The sequence below is a fragment of the Caretta caretta genome, chromosome 1, assembly GCF_965140235.1.
Source record: "Caretta caretta isolate rCarCar2 chromosome 1, rCarCar1.hap1, whole genome shotgun sequence".
NCBI lineage: Eukaryota > Metazoa > Chordata > Testudines > Cheloniidae > Caretta > Caretta caretta.
The window spans coordinates 135,617,131-135,644,439 of NC_134206.1; the positions used below are offsets into that span (position 1 = coordinate 135,617,131).

The 27,309-nt window shown below is 42.2% G+C and overlaps 1 long non-coding RNA gene across 1 annotated transcript; it reads right to left on the reverse strand.

The window, feature by feature from the left end:
• Window positions 1-4,107: 4,107 nt before the first annotated feature.
• On the reverse strand, window positions 4,108-21,780 carry LOC142072945 (uncharacterized). Its single transcript, XR_012669563.1, has 3 exons — window positions 21,490-21,780; window positions 13,736-13,843; window positions 4,108-5,004 (listed from the first exon to the last, which is right to left on the reverse strand). It is a non-coding gene; the product is annotated as an uncharacterized LOC142072945 (long non-coding RNA).
• Between the last annotated feature and the right edge of the window lie 5,529 nt (window positions 21,781-27,309).

The following is a 27,309-nucleotide window of genomic DNA, read 5'->3' on the forward strand; positions in this document are numbered from 1 at the left end:
AGCCAAGAAGTCTGCTGCTGTATCCAGTGTTCCCTCTAATTTTTGACAGGCCATGTGTGCAAAAAATTTCTTCTGTGCAAATTGTTGTGCTTCTGTGCATGCAGTGTTTCATCATGTGCGTGGGGTTTAGGATCTGTGTGCGCACCCAGATGCACACAGCTTAGAGGGAACAGTGGCCATATCTGTATCTTACCCAGCCCCAGCCAACCGTGAGAAAAGAGAAGTAAGCTGAACAAGACTGCAGGGGAATGCAGAAAACTAGTGAGACACCAAAGGTCAGCAAGGGGGAAAACAACTGTGTCGCATCCCTAAAGCCAATGTGTTTTGGGAAAGCTGAGAAAGCCATGGGAAGCCGGTTTGGACTGGTACAAAGAGCATGAGGGACAGAGGTCCCTGAATGAGACACCCCCAAAAACCCCTAGGATTTAAAACCTTCCTGAGAGCTAAAGCAAATCAAAGATCAACAGTGGACCCTGGACAGCCTGTGCACAGGACAGAACTCTCGTCTACCCTTCCCCCTCTTCTTACATTACACCCGGCTTGGCCAGCCTGGGGTTGTGTGTGTGTGAGTATGAAAGTGGGTTAGGGCACGGGCACTAACGCTTTCTTCTTTCCTTTGAGTGACATGGGAAGCACCCCGCACTCACCACTGTTATTTTATAAATAAAGCTTTAAAACTTAGTCACTTGGTGTGCTCCTTCATCTCCTCCCCTAAAGATCCTGCGGCCTCAGCCTGATCACCTGATGCCCCAGGCAGATTGGTAACATAAATCTGTCACACAGGCTAATGAATTAATTAATTCAGCCTATAATTTCATTTCAACTGTGCGCCTTCTTCTCTCCTGCCAAAAACTGTACAGTGTTCCATCTAGCAAGATCTTGTAGGACTGATAGGCTGATGTCCAAAGAAACGTACGAACAGGAAAAAAAAACTCAACCTTGTGCTATGAGTAACAAAGGGGAAATTAGTTTCCTTATCTGTAGCTTTTGTTTCTTAGAATGCAAACATCATCTGATCTGAACAGCTCTGCTGAATAGATTGCTAAGTTAATAAACTTCCCCATTTCACAGTAAGAGAGGCAGCTGAGGCAATGCTTTTGTTTGTTTTCCTTAAATTTACTCTCATGGTGCTGGACTGTTCTCAGCATTGTTCACAGACCTGCAAAGAACACTTCCAAACCACATACACTTGGTACTTGGTAGAAGCATTTCTAATTATGTTGTAGATGACAGGAACAATAGAGTTACAGGTGTAAAATGCATAAATTTAATGTGATTAAGAATATTTTGTTATATAAGGAAGATCTATACAGCCCAGTGAGTGTCCCCTTTATAGCTAAGTATTTCAGACCTGCTGCTTACACCACTAAGCAGTTCTTCCAACCAAAAGTATGCATAAGTGGTAAAAGGTTACATTTAAAAAAATCATTTTTAATATTCTAAAATATTAACAGTAACAGAGGGAATAATTTTTTTAATGATTTACTCAACATTCTGACAGCTTACTGTTAAATGTCCCTTGATATGTCAATTCTCTGAAACCATTTTCCTTACTATTTTAATACTTTTCATATTCTCCTTAACCTAGAAGCCCTTTTGTATTAGTGGGAGACAGAATTACGTCTCCAGAGTCCACAGCTAACCATCACGCTGGCTGCAGGACATAGTACACTGAATTCTAATTCCATATCTTTCTATTGCACTTTATCAAATTATACACTGAATGTATTTGAAATAAAGATAAAATAGAATTCCTGGGGGAAAAAAACAACCTCAAAAAACTAAAATCATATTGATGCACAATTTTTAATTTGTCTTTCTCATGCCAAAATTATACAAGATGTCTGATCAGCCTTAGTGACACCCAGGATGGAAGGGGTGTTAATGGGGAAGACACAACATTGATTCTTCTGGAATGGATAATAATTCATTTTTGGAAACAAATCTTAGTTTCTTCTGCCTAAGGTTATGGCTACACTAGAAAGCTTACAGCAGTGCAGCACCGATGCAGCTATAAGCTCTCTAGTGTAAGCCCGCTCTAAGCCAATGGAAGAGATCTCTCCTGTCAACTTAATTAATCCACCCCACAATGAGTGGCAGCAGCTAGGTCGTCAGAAGAAGTTCCTCCAGTGACATAGCACAGTCTACACCGCTGCTTATGTCAGTGTAACTTATGTCACTCAGGGGAGTAGCTTATCACACCCCTGAGCTACATAAATTATACCGACATAAGTGGTAGTGTAGACACAGCTTCAGTGTCTATAGGAAAGCCTCACAGTCTGACTTTCCTTAATCTGTGGTTGTGTTCCAGGTCATCAATCGGATTTCTTAATAGTTTGCAGTGTTATGTATTTTAAAGGAGAATAGCCCTGTGTCAGTCAGTCAGCCCTCGCTTTTCCATTATCATCACAGCCTCAAGCAGTCTTGAATAAAAGACTTCAAACTTCTTGCCTATGCAACTATTAAAGACTGAATCACCATTATTTATTAAGATCTGTTGCGCGGGAATTCAAAGCTGTATCTTTTAATGGTGTTAACCAAAACCAAGTTGGGAATGTGCCCTGTTTATGAAAACCATGAAATGAAAATGCTGAATCTTTAGTAGACTCTTTTTAAGTTAAACAACAACAACAAAGCCCCGGTGGGGGTTCTCCATCTTCCTAATAACAAAAAACAAACCAATTGCTAAAGGCTCTAGGCACTAAAGCCTCTACAGAAAAAAACTAGATGCAATCAATTGGACCCAAGTCACTAAATTCAGATGTGGATCTAAATTTGCTCAAACTTCAGGACTGTCCAGATCCACTTTGTTGTTTCTGACTCATATCAGTGTGAAAAAAACAAACTATTAAATCACCATCTCAACTATATATCGCCATCTCAAAATGGAATAAAAACTTTGTATAGTTTTGCCATATTTGAAGGTGGTGAAGGCAGAGGCCATTCTACCTTTTACTGGTAATAAAAAAGATACATTATATATACCTTAAGAATTAAGTTCTTTGGCTCAAAAGTATCTGTTGGCACAAAAAAGGGAACATTACAGTAGAATTGTGTGAAAATAAACACACACAACAAAAAAACAAAGGCAAGCTGCATATTCACCTCTGTTAATTTTTTGCATTGCCATGTGGCCCTCTGCTGGGGACTGCTTGGTACTTGTCTGTTGCTGAGCAGTGACAGTGGAAGAAGTGGCTGGCATGGTTGGGTCTGCCTATCTAAAAATATTTTCTGTGATCTGATTTTTGAAGAGAGTTCAAATCCATGAATACAAAAAAAAATTAAATTAGAGTTGAATTTTCCAGTGCTAGTCAATCATATGCACTTGAAGAAAGATGCTTCTCTGGGTCAAAGTCTTAGTATGATAATATACATGTTAGTCATACAACAGATATCACACTATACCTTCTACTTTATCCATTTATATTAAAATTGACCAAAGTAACTAATTGTTGATGCTGACAATGATTTTAAAATGGGGGAAATTACCAGTGCTAAACTCTGGTTGCTTGAGTAAAATTTTCCAGGTTGCTACAGACCAGGGCCATTATTAACAATAACATGAGTGTTACTTCACATTTTCAGATTACAGTAAAAGCTGTTTTATCCGGCATGTTACCAGCCAGAAAGCTCTATAAACCAGCATTTCTGATCTTCATAGAAAGTCCGGTTTATACTCTGGTTGGCACGGGGCCAGCAGGCTCCCTATCTGGGTCCTTGTGGCTCCTCTGAAGTGGCAACATGTCCCTGCTGCTCCTAGGTGATGGAATGGCCATGAGGGGTTTGGCATGCGGGAGGGGGGTGGGGCAGAGGGTGGGGCATGGGAGCGGGTGCGTGGTGCGTGCTCTGGGAGGGAGTTTGGGTGCGGGAGGGGGCTTGGGGCAGGGGGTTGGGGTGGAGGAGGGGTTTCAGGGTGCCGGATCCAGGCAGCACTCACCTTGGACAGCTCCCCACAAGTGGTGACATGTCCCTGGTGCTCCTAGGCGGAGGCACAGCAAGCAGCTCAGCACGCTGCCCCCAACCGCCCCACCCCAAGCGCTGGCTCCGCAGCTCCCATTGGCCAGTAACTGCGGCCAATGGGAGCTGTAGTGGCAGCACCTACGGGTGGAGGCGGCGCACAGTAACACCAACCCACAATATATTCAGCACAGTAACTGAACAGGAAGTAAATGGGGGTTACCTTGAACAGGGAAAGGCACAAGCTTAGGTGTCATGGTCCTATATCAGATATGGACTGGCTACAGAGCTTGCTTATATACACAAGATGTATTCATCATGCGATCCTTTAATGCTCCGCCAGCTATGACTGAGGTTCGTTTAAATAAGGTATTGTACACACAATGCCACCTAACAGCTGAACAGTATAATACAGTTTATCATTCCATTACATCTCACCCTTTAAATTCTACATTCCTACCATTTACAATATTATGCTGTCTTTGAAGTTCAGTATGTATCAGTCTGTTAAGTCTCTGAATCATACTGGTTTTCTACTTACATGACCCGAATGCGTAACAACGTGGTCATCTGGCTGTCCATTAGTTGCAACAATTGACTAAGGCTAGTTTGAAATCCCTGAGTTATCCTCTTCTTGTTCGGCAACTACCATCTCCACAGTTTGTTCTGTGGATTGTTCTTTCTGGGGAACAAACTGTAGATGTCGACAGTTTCTGTTGAACTCTTCACTGTCGGTCTTGATCACATATGATCTGGTTGCTGAATTATTTTTCTTCATGACAGCTGGAGTTGTCTATTCTTTTTCTCCATCTAATTTGACATGAACGTGGTCACCAGTTTTTAGACCTGGTTGTTCTCTAACTGAGTGATGTCTGTTGAACAAGAGTTCATAAGCTCTTATAACCATTTTTATCTGCTTTGGTTACTCTCTTCAGGTCTCGCCACTTTGAAAATAGGTTATTTTCCAAAGTTGAAACAGTAGTCCTACATTGTCTTTCTATCAGGGGTTGGGCTGGACTATATCCAATAGCTTCTGTTGGTGTAGATCTGTAACACATAAGAGCAATTAATGGATCTTCCTGCTGTAGGATTTTCTTGGCTGTCTGTACAGCTCTCTCGGCCTCTCTATTCACTTGTGAGTAATGTGGGCTGCTAGTAATATGATCAAAATCATATTTCGTTAGGAATTATTTAAATTCTGCTGCAGTGAATTGCAGTCCATTGTCCGTCACTAGTTGTTCTGGAATACCAAAGTGAACAAAAGCGCACTTCAGTTTCTCAATAAAACTGTAACATTATGTCTATATTCCTGGAAAAGCAGCCCATGGTGATCAGGTAATGATGTCCTCTGAATTTGCATAAATCTGCAGCTAGTCTCTGCCAAAGTCTGTCTGGTAGATGTGTTGTTAGTAAAGGTTCTTTGTGTTGTGTTGGTCTATTAGTTCTGCAGTGTTCACATGCAGATACTTTGGTCTTTATGACAGGTTTCAGAGTAACAGCCGTGTTAGTCTGTATTCGCAAAAAGAAAAGGAGTACTTGTGGCACCTTAGAGACTAACCAATTTATTTGAGCATGAGCTTTCGTGAGCTACAGCTCACTTCATCAGATGTATACCATGGAAACTGCAGCAGACTTTATATACACACAGAGAATATGAAACAATACCTCCTCCCACCCCACTGTCCTGCTGGTAATAGATTATCTAAAGTGATCATCAGGTGGGCCATTTCCAGCACAAATCCAGGTTTTCTCACCCTCCACCCCCCCCACACAAATTCACTCTCCTGCTGGTGCTAGCCCATCCAAAGTGACAACTCTTTACATAATCAAGTCGGGCTATTTCCTGCATAAATCCAGGTTTTCTCACATCCCCCCCACCCCCATACACACACAAACTCACTCTCCTGCTGGCAATAGCTCATCTAAACTGACCACTCTCCAAGTTTAAATCCAAGTTAAACCAGAACATCTGGGGGGGGGGGGGGTTAGGAAAAAACAAGAGGAAACAGGCTACCTTGCATAATGACTTAGCCACTCCCAGTCTCTATTTAAGCCTAAATTAATAGTATCCAATTTGCAAATGAATTCCAATTCAGCAGTTTCTCGCTGGAGTCTGGATTTGAAGTTTTTTTGTTTTAAGATAGCGACCTTCATGTCTGTGATTGCGTGACCAGAGAGATTGAAGTGTTCTCCGACTGGTTTATGAATGTTATAATTCTTGACATCTGATTTGTGTCCATTTATTCTTTTACGTAGAGACTGTCCAGTTTGACCAATGTACATGGCAGAGGGGCATTGCTGGCACATGATGGCATATATCACATTGGTGGATGTGCAGGTGAACGAGCCTCTGATAGTGTGGCTGATGTTATTAGGCCCTGTGATGGTGTCCCCTGAATAGATATGTGGGCACAATTGGCAACGGGCTTTGTTGCAAGGATAAGTTCCTGGGTTAGTGGTTCTGTTGTGTGGTATGTGGTTGTTGGTGAGTATTTGCTTCAGGTTGCGGGGCTGTCTGTAGGCAAGGACTGGCCTGTCTCCCAAGACTTGTGAGAGTGTTGGGTCATCCTTTAGGATAGGTTGTAGATCCTTAATAATGCGTTGGAAGGGTTTTAGTTGGGGGCTGAAGGTGACCGCTAGTGGCGTTCTGTTATTTTCTTTGTTAGGCCTGTCCTGTAGTAGGTAACTTCTGGGAACTCTTCTGGCTCTATCAATCTGTTTCTTTACTTCTGCAGGTGGGTATTGTAGTTGTAAGAAAGCTTGACAGAGATCTTGTCGGTGTTTGTCTCTGTCTGAGGGGTTGGAGCAAATGCGGTTGTATCGCAGAGCTTGGCTGTAGACGATGGATCGTGTGGTGTGGTCAGGGTAAAAGCTGGAGGCACGAAAGCTCATGCTCAAATAAATTGGTTAGTCTCTAAGGTGCCACAAGTACTCCTTTTCTTTTTGGTCTTTATGTCCTTGCTGATGCCTGGCCACCACACTGACTAGTTGGCTCATTCATGGCCTTCAGTTAATTCCTGATCTCCTTCATGGATGTGATTTAGTATTTTTTCCTCTCATTTTGTTTGCAATTATGATGCCATTAAGAACATTTAATCATTTGACTCAGTTAATTGTCCATTTGACTCCCTTAATTGTCCACACACTGCAAAGTAGTTTCTTGTCACTTCCACAGTGTCCTTTGGATACTTGGGCCAGCCACTCCAAATGTAACTTAGAACTTTCTGAAGTTGCGTGTCTGTCAAGATTACCTTTTGTAGATAGAGTAGTCTTTCCTGACACAGGTCTGTATGTGTCCACAGCATCCACGTACACATTTATGCAGGGAGTGGAACCATTAAAAGTTTTGGTTCAGGTCTGGTTTGGGTTCATGAATATTTCCTAACTCTCTGATTTAGACACTAACTTAGAATGATGGTTTGGTAACCAGTTCAATCACTTTGAACCTATTTAAAGTGGTTCAGATACACTTCCTGAAGACTAATGTCACACACTCTTATGCTTGCATTATGACTCCTACCAAAAAATGTAGAAAAAAATATTTTAAACAAGTTATTTGCACATACTAGTACAATATCTTCCAAAACTCTGTCAGTCATATTTGACCACTGAGGTGACAAAATGAATTTCAGCACAGAAAATGCCCTTTATACACTGAGGGCTTGTCTACAGTACCCCGTGGAGTCGATCTAAGATACTCAACTTCAGCTACGTGAATAGTGTCGCTGAAGTCAACGTACTTAGATTTACTTACCATGGTGTCTTCACTGTGGTAAGTCGACAGCAGACGCTCTCCTGTCAACTCCGCTTGCGCTTCTCATTCTGGTGCAGTACTGGAGTCAACAGGAAAGCGCTTAGCAGTCGATTTATCACATCTATACTAGACGCGATAAATAGATCCCTGCTGGATCGATCGCTGCCTGCCAATCCAGCATGTAATGTAGACAAGCCCTGACTTACATAGCAGGAACAAGCGCCCAGCAGGACATGGGGAGAGGGAGCAGATAGAGAGGGGAGGGAGGTGTTCTGGGAGTTGTAATTCCCTTCCATGGGCAGACCACTACCTGGACGTAACAGACAGGAGACCTACCAATCCCAGAACTCCTCTCTCCTCCTCCTCCCTCTCTTTGCATCTCCTGCAAGAGCATCCTCAGGATGCCCCTCTCTCTCTAGGGTTGGAGCAGAGAGAGACCCTTCCTCAGCACCCCCTAAAGACTCTTCCTCAGGACCTGATTATTGAGCCGTGTTATTTTGAACCAGATATCAGGTTTTTTGGGGACCTGGGGGGGAGTGTTGGCTCCAGCTTGGGTTCAATGTGACTGAGAAATTTTCAGTTCAGTTTCAGTTCTAGTTCACTCAAAAAACCTATCTGAACTCTTGTTGGGTTCAGGTTCGAGTTCAGTTCGATTCCCTGCCTTTACGGCAGCTTTGAGCTCATGGGTAGTTGAGTACAATGCTGGGCTCCTTGACAGAGTGTCTTCTACTACCAGATTTTCCCCAGGAACATATTTAGCAATTGGGTTAAATCACATTAACCTTAGGAATGAGATGTTGGCATCTCATTAGTGCTTGATCCAGGTCTTTTCTGTTGATGAGGGTTACAAGCAATTTATGGTCCATTATCAGTGTAAATGAATCCAGTCCACACACATATCTATAAAAGTTCTTATATGCCCATACACTTGCCAGGCACTCCTTTTCAATTTGTGCAATTTGTACAGTTCTGCCATCTTTCTTTAGAAAATTTCAGTTCCACTGCTTGTCTCAAAAGGTCACATTTGAAAGCAAAATCTCCCAAAGTGTGTGATATATGTAGTCAGTTTAGCACTGTCTTTGGCTAAAAGAATGCCAGAATCCGCTCGAGGCACCCTCTTTGCAGAATACTGCAATTCCTTTCACTTTGGGGAGAAAGTCATCCCAGTGTTGGGAGGATATATTTTTCTCCCATAGCTGCTTCATTAAGTCTTTGAAGATCCACACAGCTTAATATTTTTCCCTTTTGCTTTATAACTGGTACTCTTAGGCCGCACCACGCTGTTGTCTGTGATTTTCTCGATTGTCAATGTGCTCCATCCTATTTAATTTAGTGTCCACTTTATGAAGTAATGGGATAGGAATCTTGCAAGGTGTATGTACACTATATGGTTTAGCATTGTTTCTTAGTGTCATTTGTACTGGATCTTGTTTCAAAAGTGCAATATCACCAAATATTCCATGAGTTCTTCTACCTTTCTCACTAGGTCCAGCATGGGCTGCAGCTGAGAAGGGTGTTGGTCTGTGGCCCTTGATCACATATAATCTGAATGCATAGTATTTGTAAGCTGTTTCTGTGGTGAACTGGCCCATGCAGTTCAGAACGTCTTCAGGGCTACTAAGAGCTGTGTTAGGTGACTTCAGCTCTGAGATGGGCTGAAGGTGATTGTAAATCCCTTCTGAGATGACTATGACATCAGCCCCTGAGTAAATTTTAAAGTCAATAGGCTTGCCTTGAATATCAGTTTCAGTCTCCAGGCTAGCCCTATGTCATCATAAGTGATAGACTGCAGAAACAATGGCTCTTGATTGTCTGTAATATGAGTCAACTCCTTGACTGCTTTGGTGCAGCAACAGCTACAAAATGTCCATACTTCATACATTTATTACACTGTGTGCCCCTGGCTGGACATGCATCATCTCTTGGGATATGATTTTTTCCTTACCTTGTGCAGGTAACCTGGAATTTGTCCCTCTTAGCCTGGGTGTTATCTCTTCTTGCCTCTGGGGTTTTATGATGATGACTTTTGACATTCAAGTGTCTGTTGATAGCTTCTAGGTTAGTTTCAGGTTTTTCAAATCGCTCTGGCCTTTTGTTCTGTTGTTTGACTAATTCTGACTGCTTTCCTCTGTGTATAGGTATAGCTAGGCCTAAATCTCTTTTCAGTTGAAGTTACTGTTGTGATGCTTTATGATTGAAAATGACCGTTTGTATAATTACTGCTACAATTATAACAACTCTTATGTAAAATATATCATGTAAGGTGTCAATGGGAAAATGCAGTCTATCAAATATGATTATCCTAGTTAAATCCATGTATCATCTTTGTATCTAAAGTTATGAATATTGATTATGTATGTGTATCTTATACATGTGCTGTATTCCTGGGTAACAACCACCAGATAGATTTCTAGCCTTGATGTAAATCCTATGTGTTGATGGCCCATTAAGGACACTTCACTCTAACAATGGGCTACAGAAGAAACTCATTCCTCCCAGTAGGTCTTCCTGTTGATGCCTCAAACTCTGAGGGGCCCATGGCCACCCCCTGTGATTCAGTAAACTATGTAAGAACATGTGATATGTTCATGTGACCCTGAACTCCATCGTGAGCCAGTAACTTTTCACAAACAGGGGCTGTGGACTTTGTTTGGGACAATAAATTTCTATGCAGATGGCAAAGGATGTAAAAAGGGCACCTGGGACATTTCCATTTTGTCTTCATTCCCCAATTCATTTCTCTGAACTAGATTTCTATCAAGGAAGCTCTGAAAAAGGACTGATGACTCCCAATCTGTTTGGGTAATTCCAGAGAGACTTTTGCAAGCTAGCAGTTTATTTCATCACCGCTACAAACCTGATATAAGGACTTTGCAATCACGTATATGTATATGACACATTAAACATTTATAACTCTTCTTTTTTTATATTATTAAACCTTTAATTTTTAGTTATTAAAAGATTGGCATCAGCGTGATTATTGGGTAAAATCTGAGTTATATGTTGACCTGGCTAAGTGGCTGATCCCTTAGGATTAGAAGGGCCCTATATGTGATTAAATTGGTTTTCAGTAACTACGCATCATAATGTCCAGTGTCTGAGTGATAAGCCAAGGGCTGGAATGCCTAAGGAGACTACATTTTTGACTTCTTGTTAACCAGAAGTTCACTTTTGTTACTGGTGTGGTATAATCTAATCATAGAATCATAGAATCGTAGAATATCAGGGTTGGAAGGGACCCCAGAAGGTCATCTAGTCCAACCCCCTGCTCGAAGCAGGACCAATTCCCAGTTAAATCATCCCAGCCAGGGCTTTGTCAAGCCTGACCTTAAAAACCTCTAAGGAAGGAGATTCTACCACCTCCCTAGGTAACGCATTCCAGTGTTTCACCACCCTCTTAGTGAAAAAGTTTTTCCTAATATCCAATCTAAACCTCCCCCACTGCAACTTGAGACCATTACTCCTCGTTCTGTCATCTGCTACCATTAAGAACAGTCTAGAGCCATCCTCTTTGGAACCCCCTTTCAGGTAGTTGAAAGCAGCTATCAAATTCCCCCTCATTCTTCTCTTCTGCAGGCTAAACAATCCCAGCTCCCTCAGCCTCTCCTCATAAGTCATGTGTTCTAGACCCCTAATCATTTTTGTTGCCCTTCGCTGGACTCTCTCCAATTTATCCACATCCTTCTTGTAGTGTGGGGCCCAAAACTGGACACAGTACTCCAGATGAGGCCTCACCAATGTCGAATAGAGGGGAACGATCACGTCCCTCGATCTGCTCGCTATGCCCCTACTTATACATCCCAAAATGCCATTGGCCTTCTTGGCAACAAGGGCACACTGCTGACTCATATCCAGCTTCTTGTCCACTTTCACCCCTAGGTCCTTTTCCGCAGAACTGCTGCCTAGCCATTCGGTCCCTATTCTAATGATAGAATAACCACCAGTTTGAGGTGAGTCTGCTCTATTTCTCAGCAGTCTGTCCTGAATTTGGCATTCTCAGCTGAGACCCACTGAGGCATGGTGACAAGGTTTTTATCTGATATTTTCATGTTTTGCATTCCCAAAATCACAATTTTCAGCCAATGTATGCGGAGCTCTTATAAAACATTCAACATTTCCCCCTGGTTCTTGAATTCTCTTGTGAAAACATGCTCTCTCTCAAACCACGTTTCTCTGAGATATAAAGCATGCATCAAACATAACCAGAGTCCTTACATGTCATCTTTGCGACTGTCTTCAGTAAATTCAAAGACTTAAAAGATATGTTCTGCTTGCTTCCCCATAGCATAAATTAAAGAAGATACTTGTATATCATTAGTTTCTTTGTGGAGTTTGTTTGCAATTCAAAGTCTTGCAAAATACTGCTTCCTGTCTGTCTACCGTGAAGGTTTGTCAAAGCTGAAATTCTCTGGGGCAGTGAAGTATGGGATGTTCATGAGATCCTTCAACCTTTGTTGCTTTGTTCTTCTGTTTCTGTTCTTAGATTACTCCTGACATCATGTCATGTTTTCTGTACCAGACATGGACTGGCTGTAGAGCTTGTTTATACACACGAGATGTGTTCATCATAAGATCTTTTAATGCTCTGCCAAGTATGGCTGAGGTTCACTTAAATAAGGTATTTTACAAACAATGCCACCTAGGGGCTGAACGGTATAATACAGTTTAGCATTAGAGATACTGCTTCCAGGTACCCAGAGGCCTGTACTCAGGGAGCCCTGCATGCAGGCCTGGGACTCCTGAGCTCACCGAACAGCAAGTCCTACCCTTTCAGTGGCTGATTCCCGACCCTCTCTCAGAGTGGCTTCTCCCCTCTCATACTGTTCTCAAGGATGGGCATTTTACTGAAGACTTTCCTTATTGGTCAAGCTACCTCTACTTTCCTGGGCTTTTTTCTTGTCAATCATTTGAACTGTAACCTCCCAGCCCTTTTCTCTCAGGGTATGTCTGGCTTTCAGGAAACATCCCATGGTACCAAGTCTCAGAGCCCAAGTCAGCTGACTCAGACTAGGGCTAGGGGGCTAAACATTGCTGTGTAGCCATTCAGGCTCTGGCTGGAGCCTGGGCTCTGAGATCCTCCCCCCTTGCTGGGTCTCAGAGCCCTGGGCTCCAACCCAAGCCAGAACATCTACACAGCAATTTTATAGCCCCACAGCCCAAGCCCTAGGAGCCTGAATCAACTGACTTGGGCCAGCTGTGGCCGTGCCATGAGTCTTTTATTGAAGTGTAGACATACTTTCAAATGCTGCTGCTCCTCTGAGCAGGTGTGCTGGTGGCCATCCAGGCGCAGTGGCTATAACTCCCCTGAACCATCAGGGGCCCATATCGTTCAAAATAGTGTCTCTCCTCTCTCCATATTGGTTGCCTAGCAGACTCTGAGTCTACCTTGGCTCCCCCTACCATCCAAGGTCAGCACCTCCCCCTGAGTTACTAGCATAGAGACTGAGGAACCAAGGTAAGTGCCTCAGGGGTTACATTTGTATAAAGCACTCAAACCTGTTGGGGTGGCCTCCCAAATCCTCTACTGAGATATAACACTGGCATGCTATTCAGGAGCGGTCACATTAGTTCCCTTCCTTCCAAAATGTAATGTTTCCTATAAACAGCAGTCACAAGAAAAGGGCGCTTAGAAGACAAATGTATTCTTATTCTTTCCTCACTTAAACAACAACAAAAAACTGCAAAATTGTGAACCACATATGAACCGGAACAGGGGTTCTGAAACTAGTGGTGCTGTTATGAATACATAGTCTAAGGAATGAAAACTACTACTGATATATAAGAAAAGCCATTCAAAATCATTCCTTTATAGTGACATTTATAGTACTAGTCCCTGTCTAAACCTTTGAACCAGTGCATTCAACTGCACTGACCCAGGAGGAACTCCAAAAGGGAAATTTGCCATCTTGGACCTACAAGACACACCTAAAGTGTGAACCCTGTGCTATATTGCTTCAGGAGCTGCAGGACAAACTCCCACCCCCAGAATGCTGTGCTGCATAGGGTGACAGGGCCATGCCTTACCTTTCTGGAAGTGTCTTGTTATGCCCTAGCGAACACAGGAACTGAAGTTGTAATCTGCTGCTGCTCAAGAGTTCAGTAAGATGGGTGGTCCTTATTCCCTGCTTCCTCCTTCGAGGAACAACCAGACACAACCAATAATATTAGGGACGAGATGTCTTTTAAGGCTTAACTTTTTTCAACGTATATTTACATAGTCTCAATTTGTCATAAACCAACCTTCTCCCATGTACAGAATTTTAATATGTCTTCTCCCAAATACAGAGGGCTACTGCACATCTTGGTGCCCACAATGAACTCTCAACTGACTTCCTGAGTCTTAGTTACACAGAAAAGAAAAATATATATTTGAATTTCAGTCTCTGACTCCCTAAGGTGGGCCTCTCAGGTTCTGCAGCAGCTCTTGAGTACTCATAGAGCACCAGTCACTACAGTATCAAGGTAGTGCCTACCACAGGCACAGGCTTCCTTCGGGTACTGGAGGTGCTCAACCCCCCGCTCCGTCCCAGGCCCTGCCCCACCCCCACCCCTTCTCCCAAGCGCCCACCTTTTTTCACCCCACCCTGCCACTTCCCACTTAGTTCCGCCCCCACCCCCAAGTGCACCCTGTCCCCGCTCCTCCCCATTCACCCCCCCCAGCACCTCCTGCATGTAGCTGAACAGCTGATCACAATGGGCAGAAGGCTCTGTGAGGAGCCGGCTTCCAGTGGGTGCTAAGCATCCACTTATTTTTTTCCATGGTTGCGCCAGCCCTGGAGCACCCATGGAGTCAGCACCACATGACATGACAACGTGAACATTTTAGGTCCAAACATTACATTAAAGCTGTTACAATGCAATCAGAAAAAATCTTCAAGTTTGATTGTAATCTACAACTTCATGACAAAGAGATGCTAAAATATAAGTGTATAGCCACTAGTGTGGCAGAACTTCCTGCACATAAACAAAATGGGGCAAACTCTGGTTTTGGAAACAGGGATATAACTTATGCTGACTTCAGTGAGAGATGTAAGCAGAGGAAGGTAGAATTTGGCTCAGTGTGCTGTACTTGTGCTCCCCCTTCTGGCTCTGTAACGGTTGTGCTGGCCTGAGTCAATGATGCTGATGCACAAACAAAAGTGCAGTGGCAAGATAAGGTAGGTTATGGACATAGAAACTGTTTTTTTTTTTTTTTTAACAAGAGCAATAATGTTATATTTCATCAATAAAGCTACATTTTAGTCACGGGTATTTTTAGTAAAAGTCATGGACAAGTCAAGGGCACTAAACAAAAATTCACAGCCTGTGACCTGTCCGTGACTTGTACAATATGCCCTTAACTAAATCTTGTGTGGGGACTGCTCGTGAGTGGGTGGTGCCTGAGAAGCATCGCAGGTGCTCGTGGGCAGGGGGGTCTGAGGGGCACCACGGGTGCTCGGGGGGCAGGCCAGGACCTCTGCTGGTTCCCGGGGTGGGGGATTTGGCAGAGCTAGCAGGCTCCCCACCTGGCTCCTCACAGCTCCCCGGAAGTGGTGACATGTCCCTCCCTCAGCTCCTAGCTCCACACTCTGCCCCCATCCTGAGTGCCGGCTCCGTAGCTCCCATTGACCAGGAACTGTGGCCCATAGGAGCTGTGGGGATGGTATCTACAGGCGGAGGCAGCGTGTGGAACTAGGAGCTGAGGGATGGACATGTCGCTGCTTCCAGGGAGCCCCCCCAAGGTAAGCACTGCCCAGAGCCCTCATCTCCTCCTGCGGCCCAACCCCCAGCCCTGAGCCCCCTCCCACACACACCCAAACTTCTGTTGCTGCTGGGGCGGGCATGGTGGCCCAAGACTGTCCCAGCAGCGGCTGCTGCAGTTGGCCCAGGGGCTGCCCGAGCTGCTCAAGTGGCCCCCGGGCCGGCCGCACTGGCCACTGCAGAAGTCACGGAGGTCCCAGAAAGTCACAGAATCCATGACTTCCATGACAAACTCACAGCCTTACTCATCAACGATGGCAGGCATAGAATTCATTCTACACTAATATTTTACTTTTTGAAAATATATATCCAACACTGAAAAATCTCTCAGCCCCTCCAATCAAAGGGCTGCAATACTATTCAGAATCTAGCTCCTTGGGTTGACCGATCACCTCATCCAATACTCTACACTCTTTTTTTTTTTTACAAATGTTGAAGCACTCATAGAAACAATAACTTATTCTCATCTCCAGAGAAATAAAATAACCAACCAAAAATAAATTTGAAGGCCAACATCATGCTCCTCCTTCCCTGGAGACCCCAGGAAAAACAGATGGTATTTGTAATATGACCTTAAAAAAACAAAAACAAAAAACAAAGACAGATTTTGGAACAACTGAATTTGGGAGTGAATTCTGCAGCAGAGGAGCTCCTCTCTTTGGAATCCCCTCAGTTAAAGCTTGAAGCCCTCTGCTAATTGCAAAAGTGGCTGTGTGGAAAAATGACAGGGGTGGCTCTCATGTAGATTCATCCCAAGCTATAAATGGATACACAAGTCAAAAATCAAAGATTTTAAATTTCGTCTGGAAACAAATAGGCAGCCAGCGCAGATCATGGATCCTGCTAGCAGCATTTTCCCTAATTAATGCCAGGTGACTTCCCACCTTTCATTAAAAGTTTTTTTTTCTACACTCAGACTCTGTGCTTGCGAGACGGGAAGTATTGCCTCTTAGACGCGGCCAGGGATGGTGTGTAATTTTCCCATGTTATTGGATGGAGACTCAAGCCAGTTCTGTGTTGTACTGTTGAAAAGAAATAACTAGATATTGAACCTGACCTTGTTTGCTGCCAACTCCACCTGGCAGAAGAGTTACATAGAAAAGTTGCAACCTCCCGGCCATGAAAGCAAATTGTCCTGATCACTGCTGCTCACATGCTCATCTCACAGCAGCTCAGGTCACAAATTGAGAAATTAAGAAACAAACTAAAGAAATAACTTCCCATTGGCCCCATGTGATAGACCTATGGCATCACCTTTGGGGATAATGAGCAGAAATACTCAGCAAAAAAGGGAGAGATCCAAAGTGCAGCCTCTCACCTAGCTACCCCCCCTATGGGCCACAGGCAAGTCAGCAACATCTCATGACCAATGGTATCAAATGCAGATGATGGATCTTAGAATATCAACAGATGAAATCCTGGCCACACTGAAGTCAATAGGAGCTTTGCCATTGACTTCAGTTGTGCCAGGATTTCACCCTTGATCTTTATCAGATCTCCAGATAAGTTCATCTATCAACGCAGAAAATGCCATCTTTATGCCATTCCATCTCTAAAAAACTCTATGAATTCTCAGTACATGATTTTCAAGTGTTCATTTCTTTTTAAAATAATTATTTTTTTCTAGACCTGCTATTCTGCAATACATTGTTCTGCTATGAGGATTTCAATTTACAAACAAAAGCTGTTTTTGCTGCAGACCCAAAAAGAGTCAATATCTGATAATAGAACAAATTCATTTTTTTCCACCACTATCTAACTCAGAAGTGTCAGGAAGGCTTTTGCTTAAAACTTTTTTTTAAAGGGAACGGAGTTGAGGGAGAGGGGGAGTCACATTTGAGCACAGAACAAACTTGGAAAATTTCAACCTCAGATTGCATGTTTCAGATAGTTATGGATTATATAGGACCAGGTTCTAACAAAACTGTTTTGCAACTTTAACAATAGCATTCACTAGCTAGATCAAATGCTAATTATATTTATTCAGATACCTTGGGGAGAAAGTAAGCATCATCTAAAGTTATAGCAGGGGACTGGAAGTCAGAAGACCTGTATCTCTAATTTTGTCATTGACTGGTTGTATAATCTAACAGCAGTCACACAACCAAATCAAATCCAGGGACCTAAAGTTAGTCTCCTATTGGTACTTAGACACCTAAATGAAAGTAGCCTAATCAAGGACTTTTGAAATATATGCGTTTATCAGCAATGCTAGGTAAGGACTTCTGTGACATCAACATCTTTAGTGGCTTCGATTACTTCATGATTTTAAATAATAGCATTTATAAAGAGTTTGGGGATCTTTCATGACAAAAAGTACTGTAACTAATGTAACATTTTTATTTATTATAAAATTGATTTAAAATCTGAGATAAAGAAAATAATATCTACCAAATAGAAAGGAACATGGGAAACATATTTCTTGGACTCTACATTTCAAACAAAGGAAAGGGGACAAAAAAAAGTGGGGGGGACACCATGCACAAAAATATTTATTTTCTTCTAGTCAAATTTCATTTTCCACTAAATATTTTTAGAAGAATGACTGAGCTCAGAAATCCTAATTGTTCAAAATTGATAAGCAAATTAATCTGTGAATTTATTTATAAGCACATGAGGTTCTCTCTTGGAACTACAGGCTTTCGAAACTGCACAATGGAGTTCCCATGAGAGGCATAAGACTCAGTGCTGGCATTGAGTCTAGTTATCAGGGGGAAGAAAGGAACCAGAGGAGCACAGCAGCCATCTATACTGTAGAACCTAATTTAATCATATCCTTCAAGTCTGGGAGACAGAATCAAATCACAGAGACTTTTAATGTCAATGAGCTACTAGCTATTTGCCCTGCAGAATTACAAGGAAACATTAATGATGATAACACTTTATTAATGCCATTAGCTTAACACCTTTTTAAAAAAAATCTTTAAGGTCAATAAGAATTACTGCCTGAATTGCCTGGAGGCAAATTAGATTGAAATTGTTTTCTGTGATTTATGTGTTTTTCATTAAAGATTTCAATCTTCTGTAAAATCTGTACAGAAGTAAAAGCTGTCCATGGTCATTTATTACAGTGACAAAGTGTGGGAGACTAAGAAGTAAAGCCATCGTCCTCTGCATTCACTCAGATATAGTGTCACTGAACCTAGGGAGTGCAAGCAGTTTCAGTACTCACACCACAATTTGCCTAATCATGGTGGAGGTAGCGGAGAAGGAAGCACAGCTAGGTCCCTTGTACTATGTTATTTCCTAGAATGTGATGTTAGTTTAATTCAAGCTAATTTTCTGCTGTCACTTCCAGAAGTACCATCTTCTGGAAGCCACTTTATTCTAAGGTTGGGAAATGACTCCCTCCCCCTGAGGTTCTGAGGTATTTTTCTGTATGGACTTTCTGTATTACTGCCAACCAGGAAAACGTACAAATCAGGAGACAGACATTAACAAAACACGAGGCTGGTATAAAACTCATGAGCTTTATTTAAATCCCATGACTTTGGGAGGGAGGGTCTGTTTTCTAATTTTATAATTCAGGGAAATGTGCACCCTTTCTGTCTGCCTCTGGAACGTGTATGTTCCAAGCTAAAGCACACACAAATACTTATATCTCGGTCCCTCTCACTCCCTCATAGCTTAGTGAAGTAGAACTCTTCATGTATTTCTCCTCAAACTGTTTTTCCTGTCACTGAGAGAGTTGACAAAGCGGAAGAACTCGTAAATCTTTGAGCTTAATGAATTTCAGGTTCTTAGCCATCAAGCAGTGAAACTTGATTTAAACTACCCAGAACTTTAAAAGCTGCCACAGGCTTTAAAACCCTGTAAAGTGTAAAGCCCAGTGATATTTGTCACTGGTGTTATCAAAAATTTACCAGTTTGGGTTCAGAAGGGTTTAGATCAAAATATGTTATTCTGGTTTGTGTGTGTGTGTTTGTGCACCGTTTAAGTTTCACTTTAAATGAAGTTCTACCTTAAAAAGTGAATAATGACATTATAGGGTTCTATAGGCATTTATTTCCATTTCAAATTTGCTCACTTTGCAAGTTAAAATATTTTTTCCGCAGAAGTATGGCCCCCCACAAACTCACCTTGGGATTTGGCAGTCATGCTGGCCTCTTTCTGACTTCTGGATCTGCACACATAATAAAAGTTCTACAGGACAAATTAAAACTTTAGGACAGCTGTACACTGGCTTTAAGACAGGTTGCAGAGGTGTCACTGATGATATACACCTGTACAGTTGTCAGATTATCTGAGTGTATAATTTGGCCTGAACAAATTGTGTTATAGGAGATGGAAAGAAACCAGTTTGACTGTCAGAGCCCAGGGGGAGTTTGTTGGACTAGAAATTAGAAATAAATCAAAATATCGAAATTAGTGAGACGCTATCAATATGGAACCTCAAAATGCCCTTATTACTTAGAAATACATATCTGAATGGTGACTCTAAAAACATCATTGTGGATTCCATGTTTGTGTCTCATTGGTTATGTATCAACTTGGAACAATTTTCAAGTAAAATTGTCTTTTCTTCACCCCTCCCCCACCCCACAGTTGGCCCTGCAAATTCAACATGGGAAGTAAATATCAAAATGGGTTTTTTGTGTTTGTGCTTCATCTCAGTAATAAATCAGCCTGCAGATAAAATTTTGCCCTCAGTGATATCTCTCTCTGTAACCCCATAGAAAGCAGCAAGAAAAGGAGTACTTGTGGCACCTTAGAGACTAACCAACTTATTTGAGCATAAGCTTTCGTGAGCTACAGCTCACTTCATCGGATGCATACTGTGGAAAATACAGAGATGTTTGTTTTTATACACACAAATCATGAAAAAATGGGTGTTTATCACTACAAAAGGTTTTCTCTCCCCCAACCCCACTCTCCTGCTGGTAATAGCTTATGTAAAGTGAGGGTGGGGGGAGAGAAAACCTTTTGTAGTGATAAACACCCATTTTTTCATGATTTGTGTGTATAAAAACAAACATCTTCTGTATTTTCCACAGTATGCATCCGATGAAGTGAGCTGTAGCTCACGAAAGCTTATGCTCAAATAAATTGGTTAGTCTCTAAGGTGCCACAAGTACTCCTTTTCTTTTTGCGAATACAGACTAACACGGCTGTTACTCTGAAACCATAGAAAGCAGCATAATTTGACTTGCAAAATCTGTCACTGGGGATGGCACATGAGAAAGACTCTTCATTCAGTGGGTTGAGTTTTCAGGGCTTGAAGATAGAATTGTAATTTGAGTATGTAATCTGCAAGTCATTGCTGTGAATTAGAGATAAAAATTTTCCCTGAAAACTAAGGGTGGGAGGGTGGCTGGGTAGCCTATGGCAAATGTTTCAGTAGAGTTTTTCTTTCCCTCTTTGCTTCACTCTGTCTCTCTCTCTCTTTAATACAATCTCTTTCTATTTGTTTTCCACTCTTTCCCACTGTCTGCTTTATTTTTCACTGTTTTATATTGAATTTTTTTTCTTTTTGGTCTCTTTTGTCTAAACAGATTGTGAACCCCTAGTACTGCTTAAGACTGAGCTGATCTTTCAAACCCATGATGTTCAAGAAAGTTTAGATTACATGGGTGTGACCTTCCCATCTGGTGTTATCTGAACTGGTGATCTGCTAAGTCACTCCAATCCTTGACTCTGGGAGCCAGCTAGAACAGCTGTGCTGTGAGAACCCCCACTCCTAGGCTGTTCACACACAGCCTCTGGCATGTAAGCTGCTCTTTGGATTGTGCAACCAAATGACACTAGCCAATACCTGTGATCCCAGACACAACCCTAGGAACCTCCATCTTGCAGTGTCCAGTTATGCCCACTGGATGCTGCAAGCTTACATGAGTTCGTCAATTTAACAAAGAAATTTATATGTACCAGGCTTGTTATTCCAAGGAGAGTCTCTGGCTTGCTTCAAACCAAATACACTGCTTCAGGTAGAATAAACAAACAAGTTTATTAATTATAAAGATAGATTTGAAGTGATTATAAGTCAAAGCATAACAAGTCAGATTTGGTCAAATGAAATAAAAGCAAAAAACTGATCTTACCACTTTCAAGGCCCTTACAAACTTAGATGCTTCTTACCACAGGCTGGCTGGTTGCTTTTCAGGCAGGCTCTCCCCTTTGATCAGCACTTCAGTCGCTTGGTGTGGTGTCTATAGATGTAGGTGGAAGAGAGAGGAAGAGCATGGCAATCGTCTCTTCCTTTTATCATGTCCTTTCCTCCCTCTTGACTTCCTCCCCTTCAGAGTCAGGTGAGCATTACTGAGTCTCTCCAAGCAAGGTTGAGCAATTCCCCTGGAGTGGCCTCATGCAGGTGAGTCATTGCATGGTAGCTCCCCTGCTGGACAAAGGCTGTTGATGGGTTGTTTGACACCCCGCCCAGGCATTGGTTACTTTCCTTGCTGTTGCCTCTGGGGAGCTAATTCCCCCAACTTATAGCATGGCTGATTCCCCCAATTTATAGCATGTTTTAGTGACAACCATACTACACAATTCTCATAACTTCATATGCATTAATGATATACATATATGGATAGAGAAATGACTTTCAGCAGATCATACCCTTTCTTCTGATACCTTACAAGGCATGCTTTAGATGTAAGATCACAATTATACGAAAATGAGGAATATGGGGGGTACAGCTCGCTCCCTCAAGGTACAGAATGTCACAATGGGCTCTCCCTTTATTAGAGATAGCCCAGGATTTTATCTTCCAGAGTCCCAAATCCACAGTTGTTTTAGACTACAGGGAGTTACAATGCCAGACCATAATATGACAGTGTGACACAAAGGAAATAATTGGACCACTTCATCTTGCTTGGAGATTAATTTTACAAATACTATATTGTATATAGATATTTTTTGCACAAAATAAAATAAAAAATAGTTGAGATAGAGACTGAATATAGTAACTCACACTATCATTAGTAAGTATGACAAGAAGCTTCTCTGGGCTTCCCAACAAACTAAATTAAGTTACTCCTAACATTAATGCTGCATTAAAATTTTGTATATCTTAAATTAAACTGTGTTCTGTGCACACACCAGAGGCCTGCCTAACACTAATATCAACAACATATACTTTGTATATATAAAATGCCTTTCTTCAGAGGCTCTCAGGGGCTATATAAACCTTTATGCCAAGGGCAAAAGAGAAACAAAAGGTTCCCCTCCTTTTCCTGCTAGATTCTTTATCTACATAAAGATGGAGAGGAGATTGTATCCCCAGTTCATGCATGTGTCTCCATGCGTGGATCTCTCACCTCATCTATATAACAGGCTGCTCAACCATCTCCCCAGCAGCATCCCCCACCTCCCTGGCAACCCTCATTGGCCTCCCTGCTGGTCTAGGATCTGGGGACTGGTAAAAAAAGTAGACAGGCTTGCTGGAGGAATGTGGGGAGAAAAAGAGGAAGGGAAGGGACACATCATCCTCTGCAGTGCCATGGAGATTGGACAAGAAAGGTAACACAGTCTGGGGTGCATTCTCTGTTCTGCATTGTCCCAGGGCAGCCATGCCCAGGGGAGGCCAGGGAAGGTCAGAGATTGGGGCAGAGCTGCCAGGCGCACAAAGCTGTAGAGAGGCCTTGGCCTCCCTATCCTCTCTCACAAAGTCTGGACATAGGTCCCACAGTCTATGCTATGTAGAGCTGGCAGGGGGGAGGGCTGTCAAATTCCACCCCCAACTAAACTATTAGGGAGGAGATGAGGAGATCCTCATGGAGTTTTCTTCCCTGGAACCACTTGGCAAGAGATTTACCGCAAGTGAGCAAGATCTGGCCTATAATAATTCTGTGTGCTTCAGTTTCCAAAAATAGTACATTTGATATTATTTTGGGGAGGTTTCGGAATTACAGAGATCAGTTAAACAAAGCTGCTCACTGAGAGAGCAAATCATATGGCTGACCCTTGGGATTATGTGAGGTAGGCCCAGTCTCTCTCTCGCTCATGGATGTAGTAAGTCACGTAATATGCCACATGACATTTAGCAGGAAGTTTTACATGTACTCCAAAACAAAAGCATGAAATTGAGTTTTGAAATATGTGTCCAACTGTCCAGATATCACAAAGTGCTTTGCTTCCAGTTTCTGTGAAGGATTTATGGGCGTCAAAAGGTTTTGCATGAAGCCTAGCTAGTTTTTCTTTCCTTGTTCATATCAGAATCCAAGCAAATTAGTCTGGTTTTGTAATGAAATGTACACATAACTTTATTTAAGTAGTCCCTTTCAGTTTAAGAAATTAGTATTGATATTCTGGTAGTGCCCACAATGTGCAATTTATGGTCCACGCATACAGGAAGACACTGTCCCTGTGCTGAAGGGCTCACAACCCAGAATTTAGCCATGACATAATGAGTGAGGGAGAGACAAATAAAGGGAGAGGCTTGGGGGTTGAACAGGATTACAAAAAATAAGATTGTGTGATGACTGGGTGAGTTCCAACCATTGCAGTTTTAATGTGATATTCACATAGCTGAGAGCAGGCCCTGACTAGGCTACTGAGCAACTGTGCTATTATACCATCAGAAACAGGCATTGCAACAATGGAGGAAAAGAGAAACGCCATACAATGGAGGTGAAGAATAACTGGAAAAGAAGATCTACACAGAGGCACAGATCTTCAAAGGTATGTAAGTGCCCAACTCCCATTGAAATCAATGGGAGTTAGGCACTTAAGTACTTTTGAGGGTCTTGGCCAAAACCTTTTGAGTGGTCTGTACTATAACTCTTTTCAATTTACCAGAGTCATCGAGGGCCAGATTCTGATACCCTTACACATACCAAATAGTAACTTATTTCACAAGCAACCTTGTTGATTTCAACAGAACTCTTCATAGAGTAAGTACTATACAAGGGGAGGGGATGGAAAGGGGTGGAGTGGGAGCAGGGCCTGTGGCAGAGCCAGGGGTTGAGCAGTGAGAACCCGCCTGGCGCATTGGAAAGTTGACGCCTGTAGCTCCAGCCCCGGAGTCTGTGCCTATACTAGGAGCTGCATATAAACTTCTGAAGAGCTGCATGTGGCTCCAGAGCCACAGGTTGACCACCCCTCCTGTACTTGAATTGCTCAGAGAATTTTCCCTTATGTAGTCACTTTTTGTATGGAGTATTTTTTTTCAAATGAGCTTTTCTTTCACCACAGTGAATGTTTTCTGTATTGCTTTTCCTTTGGGTACTGTACATCTGTGTGGTGGATGATTAGGAAATGATTCCACAGGAATGAATGAACAAGAAAAAAGAAAAGATGTTGATAAATCACAAACCAGATTACATTTTGAGGAAAGAGTGATGAAAAATATGTCTCTTTTCTGTATAAATAATAAATGAATCCTGAGAACATGTCTAGAGATTTCTATGAAGTGGGAATACAAGGCAATAACTTTACATATAAAAATTTTGAAGTCTTTATGAAAATAATAAAGCTCCTCACCTGATTTATTACTGTGTGTCTTATTTACAAGTTATTTTATATGCTAATATTCTTGACAGAGTATCTGTAGGTGTATTAGAGCAGTGTCTCATGAGTAATTTGGGATCAGACTACAATACCAGAAAGCAAACTTAGGTAGGTCTTTTCAAAGGGTCTGCAATGTGACAACCCATAGTAAAAACAAAGACCACTGAGTATGCTATAAAGTTCTTAACTAATTATGTAAAAAAGTACATGCTTTCTTATTCAACTTTTAAAAGGTTTCTTCCCTGAGCATCACACTAACAGTGAACATTATAGGCAACTGCTCAGCTCGTGCTGATGTAAAACGGGAAATTTTTTTCATTCATTTCTGAAAAATTCAGCAAAATCACCACACTTTTTGGTAATCTGAGTTGCATAAAAGAGCCTTGCAGAATTCCGTTCATCCACTCACCTGAGCTAAATAGGACTCTTTCTTTGGTGATTATGACAAATGTATCAACTTTACTATCAACAATCCAAGCTTGTTCTAATTTATTTAAAAGTTTCTTGCCCTTCTGGTCATGGAGAATATCTTGATAGTGTAAAATGAGTATAACCAATGTTGCAGTTGGCTAACTTTCTCCAGCTTTTTCTTCCATTCCTTGTTGTAATAAATTGTATCAGAATGTAAACTGACTTGGAAACTTTACCTTTAGCAATATCAATTATTAACATCCCCTGATTTAATTTTGGTATCATTTCTGCATTTGCTTCAAGCTCCGACTTGTTTTGTACTCACGTTGCATTCATTTATTTTTTATGTTTTTGTTTAGTGTTGTACTTATATGAGAATTGTTTCCCCATTACCTAAATCACTGGCAACATTTATAATAATTATACCAAAAATTTAACATACTGCTAACCAAAGGCACCGACTTTGTGATTTACTGGGGGATGCTCGATCCCCCACTCCATCCCTTTCCCCAAGTCCCCATCCCTGTTCCCACTCCACCCCTGCCCCGTCTTTTCCCACACCGTTCCGCCCCCTCCCTCGAGCGCCCCACCCCTGTTCCTCCCCCTTCCCTCCAGCGCTTCCTGCACGCCGCTAAACAGCTGATCCATGGTAGAGGCAGACGCTGGAGGGGAGGGGGAAGAGCTGATCAGCAGGGCTGCCAGTGGGTGCTAAGCACCCACTATTTTTTTCCATGGGTGTTCCAGTGTTGGATCATATTAAAGAAATTCTGTATTAAAATCACAAATGAGTTTGATTCCCCATAGTTTAAATTCCAGGGTATTACTAATTAAGAGGTCTCTTGGTTTTTGGTACTGTTTCGCTCCCTCTCTGTGTGAAACTTGCAAGATGCTAATTGTGTTAGTAAATCCTAAGACAGAGTCTGTTCTCAAAGCAATACTTTGTAACAACAGAAACAGCACACACAGACTCTCCGCTCTTTTGCTGTATTTATCTCGCTTTGTTGACAATTGTGATTAAAATAGAGATAGAGGATGTATATGGATGGATGCTTGGTGTGGATAATAACTGAATGATCAGGGAGGTGCCAGCCTAAGAATCCAGTCTCCATGGGCCGAAGAAGGCATCAAGTGGAAACAACCAGAGGACACCTGGAGGGCAAACTGGAATCCACCCAACAGCCTCAAGGATGGGAGAACCGAAGAACAACACGGAGCCGTCAGGAATGTGCCATCTGCTGATTGATTCAGCAACAGCATGATGAAGCAATTCCCATAGAGTGGCATAGGAAGAAATCCCTATAAAAATGGACTCTAGAAAGTGAGAACTTTGGGGTCTGATTCTGCAAACCAACTACCAGGAGCGTCTGATGTGCATCTGACAAGGCCCTGCTCCCCGCTCATGTCCAGGCCAGCTGGCCAGTGGCTTGGCATGAGCAACTCTAAGGCTGGTAACTATGATAATAACCTTGCAGAACCTGTGTGTGTGTGTGTGTGTATGAATGAATGTGTGAATAAATATGAAATTGAATGGAATGTTAAAGCTATAACTAACTGCTTACTATGATTCTTTCTATATTCACAATAAATGTGACATTTTGCCTTTTGCCCTTTAATAAGATCCTGCTGGTTTTTATTTTATTGGTATAACACCAGCCCCGGAGCACCCATGGACTTGGCGCCTATGCTGCTAACAACTATTTTCATCCAAGTTTTGCAGCTGCTCCAGTAAAACAAAATTCAGAGTAAACATCTCCAACCAATAGCCAAAACCTGTAAAACATATAATACTCTTTCCCACCAACCTTCTTCAGACAAGAGAATGAAGGCTTGATCACCTCCCGCCCAGGATAAAAATCAGACCCTTAGGGTATGTCTACTCTTCAGTAAAAAAACCTGCGACTAGCCCAGGTCAGCTAACTTGGGCTTATGGGGCTAAAAATTGCAGTGTAGACATTTGGGCTCAGGCTGCAGCCTGGACTCTGAAAAGCCTGCAGAGATAC